Source organism: Pyrus communis, chromosome 7 (genome assembly GCF_041283825.1).
Source record: "Pyrus communis isolate YQ-2024b chromosome 7, ASM4128382v1, whole genome shotgun sequence".
Lineage (NCBI taxonomy): Eukaryota > Viridiplantae > Streptophyta > Magnoliopsida > Rosales > Rosaceae > Pyrus > Pyrus communis.
In genome coordinates, this window is record NC_142571.1 from 30,394,721 (window position 1) to 30,400,720 (window position 6,000).

At 36.1% G+C, this 6,000-nt stretch overlaps 1 pseudogene; it reads left to right on the top strand.

Moving 5' to 3' along the window:
* Positions 1 to 2,588: 2,588 nt before the first annotated feature.
* Positions 2,589 to 3,068, top strand: LOC137734579 (uncharacterized; annotated as a pseudogene).
* Positions 3,069 to 6,000: the final 2,932 nt, after the last annotated feature.

Genomic DNA, 6,000 nt, shown 5'->3' on the forward strand with positions numbered 1-6,000 from the left:
CTAAATCAGAGATAACAACGTGTTACACAAAGTTTATTATTAAAATCCAAATGTTAATAATAATTAATGTGTTGGTAATGCTCACCTAGACTGGTGAGCATAAATGCTCTCCAAAAGATATGGCGAATCTTTTTAATTTGTTCGGACAAAAGTTATACTCTAGAATACAAGAAAACTTTCATTGTGACAAAAACACGAATAGTACACCACATGTCTTATGTAAGTAGCGGAAAATTTTATTTCTTAAGTTATTAACATTTTAACACACATATTCCACCATTTGTATAGTAACACGTGATGTACCACCTCATGTGCTGATCACACTGAAAAATTTCTCCTCGAATTCAACCAGCGCTTAGCAATCCATGCATAAAATGAAAGTAGTACTTCCGGTGGGTTTTTTATGCATGTCTAAGAATCTGATCAAGGAAGAGAGCCTCCCTTAAACTTTCTCATTTGCAATTCCAGTACGTTCCCCTTAATCTTCCTTATAAACGAACTAAGGTCCCACCTTCCATTTGTTTGTTTGTTTGTTTAATTAATTAATTAATTTTTTAATCAAGTAAGATATGTTCATTGCATTAAAAACTAGTCTCAATAAGAATTGGATAAACAAGTAACATGGCCAAGCAAAATGAGAATGGTAACCAAATATACAACGGGAGGTCCACAGAAGCTTAAGCTCGAAGGCTGCAAAAATTAAAAATAAAAAAACCCTAATCTCTTGCAGAAAAAACCACACTACCGCCACCGACACATCTTCGGAGGAAGCCAAATTCCGAACCGAGAAAGTAAACATCAGATCCAAGTCTCTTCACGAACCCCTTCAAATATATACAAATAAAGAAACATATGGGTAGAGAGTGAGGCTAAGGAGTATGTAAAATACACAACACTTGGCCTTTATGGGGATCCGACATGCCGGTTTGAGGAAGGGAAGTGAAGGAGGGCAGTAGATATGATATCTAATTTCTAATAGGAGCCTGCCGATTCGAGCACATGGTGGGATGGAGATAAAGTATCACAGCTAGGGAGGGGGAGGAACGAAAATTTAAAGACCAAAAGTAATAAAAGCGGGCAAAATATGACGGATAAGAAGCATGAAGCCCAAATATGAGACAAGCTCAGGAGATGTTGAGACCCGGCTCAAGAAAAATTGAGATAAAACTCAAAGGATAACCGAGAATGAAAACGAAGGAAGGAGACTAGAAAAGGGGAAGGAAGAAGAAGTGGATGCAGGAAGGGAGAAAGTGATGAGGATATGACAGCGGAGGAAAATAAGGAAAAGGTAAAAAAGATAGGAGGAAATGAGGGGAAAAAAGGAATAATGCGCTGCTGCCTGCCCCGAGCAAAGCAAGGGGCGGCGGCTGAGGAGTTCACATGGAGAAAGAGAGAGATCGTATCTTGGTTTACCTCGTTACCTTAAAGCAGTTCCAGCGTGTGAAACCTCCCCCCAGGCAATACACTATGCTATCCACCCAGTGAACAGTAGTCGCCTTTTGCATCTCCACCGTTGCATTTCAATAGCCCTGGCAATAGGCAATAAAATATTAGTATTTTTTTTATTTATAAAATAATACAAAATAATTTTAATTGTAATTTCGGATAAGATTTTTAATTGTTTTCATTGTGCCACGTTTCATTATCCGAAAAGTTATTAAATAATACAAAATAATTTTATTTGTAATTTTGAATAAAATTTTTAATCGTTCTCGTTGCGCTACTTGTCATAAAATCGGAAAAGACAATTATTGGTGATGGATTTCTAATAAAATTTTTAATCGCACTCGTTACATCAGGTGTCATTATCTGAAAATACAATTATTGGTGATAGATTTCTGATAAGATTATTAACCAATCACGTCGCGCCACGTGTCATAATATGTTTACAATCTTTGAGGATAGATTTCCATCAGATTTTTAACAAATGACTGCATGCCACGTTATCCGAAAATACAATTATTGGTGATGGATTTCTGATAAGATTATTAACCAATCACGTCGCGCCACGTGTCATAATCTGTTTACAATCTTTGAGGATGAATTTCTATAAGATTTTTAACGAATGACGACATGCCACGTGACATTATCTACAACCTAATCATTTCTGAATCCTCTATATAATCCACCATCCATCCTCACAAATCTCACACCAATTTTCTCAAGATCTCTATCATTATTCATAGTTTTTGCTTCCTTCACAAAAATCTCTATCATTATTCATAGTTTATGCTTCCTTTTTCACAAAAATCTCTATCATTATTTATAGTTTCTGCTTCTTTCTTACAATGTCTTTTTCTTCCTCAAAGATGATGTGGGAACTCAATCATCAAGAGGAAGAATTATTTAACCAATCAGAATGAATGTTCAATCTCCAGGTGGCAAAAAATGAAAGGGAAGAGGATGAAGAGTGTAGAATGAGAGATGACAAAGCAAGAATGAGCAGAGCCTCACATTCCCGTCGAGTCATCCAAGTTGTGGCTCAGGTCTGCAGACTCAGCTATTCTGAAAACCTTGATAGAAGCAGGCAACGACGAGGTACGAAACTCTTGGACGATTATTTTCTCCGTAATAGTGCATTCCCTAATATGTACTTTAGACATCGTTTTAGAATGGAACGACATTTGTTCAACAAAATCATGATTGCTATTTGCAACCATGATTCTTACTTTGTGCAAAAGAATGATTCTTTTGGTGCTATAGGTCTCATTCCTTAGCAAAAAATTACTGCTGCCTTCCGGATGCTTGCATATGGAGCATCTGCAGACCAAGTGGATAAGATAAAGAGGATGGGGAAATCAACCATTCTTGAGTCCCTGATGAGGTTTTGCAGAGCAATCGAATCTATCTACACCGCAGAGTATCTCCGGAAACCTACTGACATGGACTTGCAAAGGCTTCTGAAGAAGGCCGAGATACGTGGTTTTCCTGGAATGATTGGAAGCATTGATTGTATGCACTGGTCGTGGAAAAACTGTCCAAGTGCATGGTAAGGCGCTTACGGGGACAAAAAAAGAGCAAAAAGTATCATTTTGGAGGCGGTGGCATCTTTTGATACATGGATTTGACACGTCTTTTTTGGGGTTTCGGGAGCTCAAAATGACCTCAACGTCCTTATCCAATCCCCAATGTTTAACGATGTCCTGCAAAGAAAGGAACCAAAAGTCACGTACTGCGTCAACGGACGTATGTACGACGAGCCATACTACTTAGCAGACGACATTTACCCAAGGTGGTTAACATTTGTCAAAACAGTGCCACGTCCGCGAAGTGCAAAGGAAAAAGACTTTGCAAGCTATCAAGAGGGGTGCAGGAAGGATGTGGAGCGTTGTTTTGGTATCCTCCAAGCTCGCTGGGCGATCGTTAGGGGTGCTACCAGATTATTTGATGTAGAATCGCTTCGATCCATCATGATGACATGCATCATTCTTCACAACATGATTGTGGAAGATGAGTACGATTATGATGTCATTGATGAATATAAGCCAGATACGATGAACAATTTAAGAACACGTATATATTGCACTCATGACACCACCGAAGAACCTGTGCAACATGAGTCATTAGAAAGGGATGGACGTTACAATGAATTGGTCATCCAATGATATACTACACTTCAAAGGCCATGTATGCACAATACCCGGCAAAATGACTTGATAGAGCACCAGTGGGCATTGAAACAAGCTGAAGATAATTAAGTTCATTTAGTGTGTTTGTTTTTATTTGGTGTGTTTATTTAATTTTAGTTGGTGTGTTTTTTTTAGTTCAGCTTTAGTGAGTTTTTTATTATTCGGTATGTTTATGTAATTTTATTTAGTGTGTTTTTGTCATTTGAATAAATATTCTCTTAGTATAAATAACTTACCAAATTCAATAAATTTACTCTAACTTTAAATAAAGTACTAAATTCAATAAATTGGAAACAACATAAAGTACTATATTCAATAAATAATAAATTACAACCCAAAGTGATTGGAAAATTATGGGCTCCGATTACAAAAACTACTCTATTCATCATCACTTAACCAATTTGTGGTGCTAGGATGATCTTCTCTTGTGGTGCTAAGACCATCTTGTCTTGCTCTCGCTTCTCTTGCACGTCTCCTTCGCACCACGTCCGCTTTCTCCGACTTCCAAAAATATTTATAATTTGGAGACTTCCCTTCTAAAGGCGTGTTCATGATAGGTTTAAAAGCACACCACAAAGTAGCACACAAATGTTTTTTCCTTATTAACACTAAGATTTGTCAATTGTAGCATATGAAAATAAGGGTCTTTCCAGCAAAAGATTGTTTAATCTAATTACTTAAAATGTCACAAAAACTTGGCAGCTGTCCCTACTAACCAGCCACCAAAAAATAATTATTAGACCAACTTACACTTATCTAAAGTCTATGAAATTTTATATGAAGAAACTAGACACACAAAGCTACACTCACAAAAAATTTTGGGATTTTTGGTGTTGATTTGATCTTTAAATTAAATCAAACAAAAACAGGACAGAGACATATTTTAAATAATAAAAATAGATTGTAGTTCACAAGTTAAGAAAACGAGTTAGGGGAAGTGTTATCCACCACCAAATAATCATGCAAACATGCTATTTTTCATTCAAATTCCTTCTATTTCCGGATGAAGATGCTCAAGTTGGCTCAATGTTAGAACTCAATCTATTACTTTTTTTTATGTAGTATGTTAAGGGAATGGCGTTTTCAATTTAACTTAGTCCTTAACATGCAATCTAGAATGGCGTGTTCATAGATTTAACAAGTAGAAATCATTAAGAACAAAAAGAGTTCGAGTCATCACAAGGCATCGTAAGTACTAGCGTTGTCTTACTTATCCTAGAAATTGATTCACATGTTAATCGCAATTAACAAGTACTACTCTAGAACATATGTAGGTCCTCATTTGACAAGGGCAGTCACACACATATTCATAGCATTAGAATCCTAGATATGCTTACTAAGTATACATCCATAGAAAACACGTAAAGAATTCATCAATGAGACAAATAGTGAACCAATTTTCATCCATTCATAAAAGTAATTCAAACGAAATGTCATAACGAACTTGCAATCATATTTGGGGCTTCAAACAGCCCCTAACTACTAAAAATTTAGTTACACAATCCTTAAATTAAAACAAAAGATAGACAAGAGTTTGAGAAAATAGAACCGAAAGAAATCGACTAAGGCTCTTTTTTTTCTTTCCTTCGCCAACACTACTTTTAAACCAATTCTGCTGCATCATTTTCTTTTCCTTAACTCACCCACTAATAGCCATTTAGTGATGACAATAAGTGGGAGGAAATGGTAAAACAATTGTAACTCATTGGGTAGCCTTTATTCCAAATACTCCCTCTTAATCCTTATCTTTAATTCCATTCCCTTTTATATTTGAATAAGTGTCAGCTGGTTTGTTCTTGATTGCATCAGTTTTGGCTGCTAGATTTATTGCTTTTATTACTTTCTTGTCAGTTACAAATTACTCAGCCTCTTGGGAACCTTTTAGTGTTAAAACGGCCATAACTTCTAGAAAAATGATATTAACAATCCGCGAAATGCTCCAGAAAATAGACATATGTAGCTTTCCAAGCATATAAGGCTCATTCTCTAATTCATTCTGAGTTGTCCGCAACTTGCTTCCAAAGTCAGCTGACCTGCACAGGCAGTTTTGACGAATTTGTTACTTAAAATCCCACTTGTGTTATTTTTCTTTTCTTTGCTTAACAAATCCTACAAAACACAAAAACAAAGTAAATAACTCAAAAATATAAGGAACTAACTAAGAAAAGACAAGTGAATTTGATATAAAATATATATAAATATGAGCTTCTCAGTTCATAATCTCACGATCTTGTTGAGCCATTCTTTCTTCTCTAACATGTTCCCTTTCTTGCCTAAGTAGCTCTCTTTCTCTCTCATTAGCTTGAAATTCCCTCTCAATAGCTACATCTTTTGCCTCCTCTCTAGCCTTATCAGTCTCAAATTTCGCCAT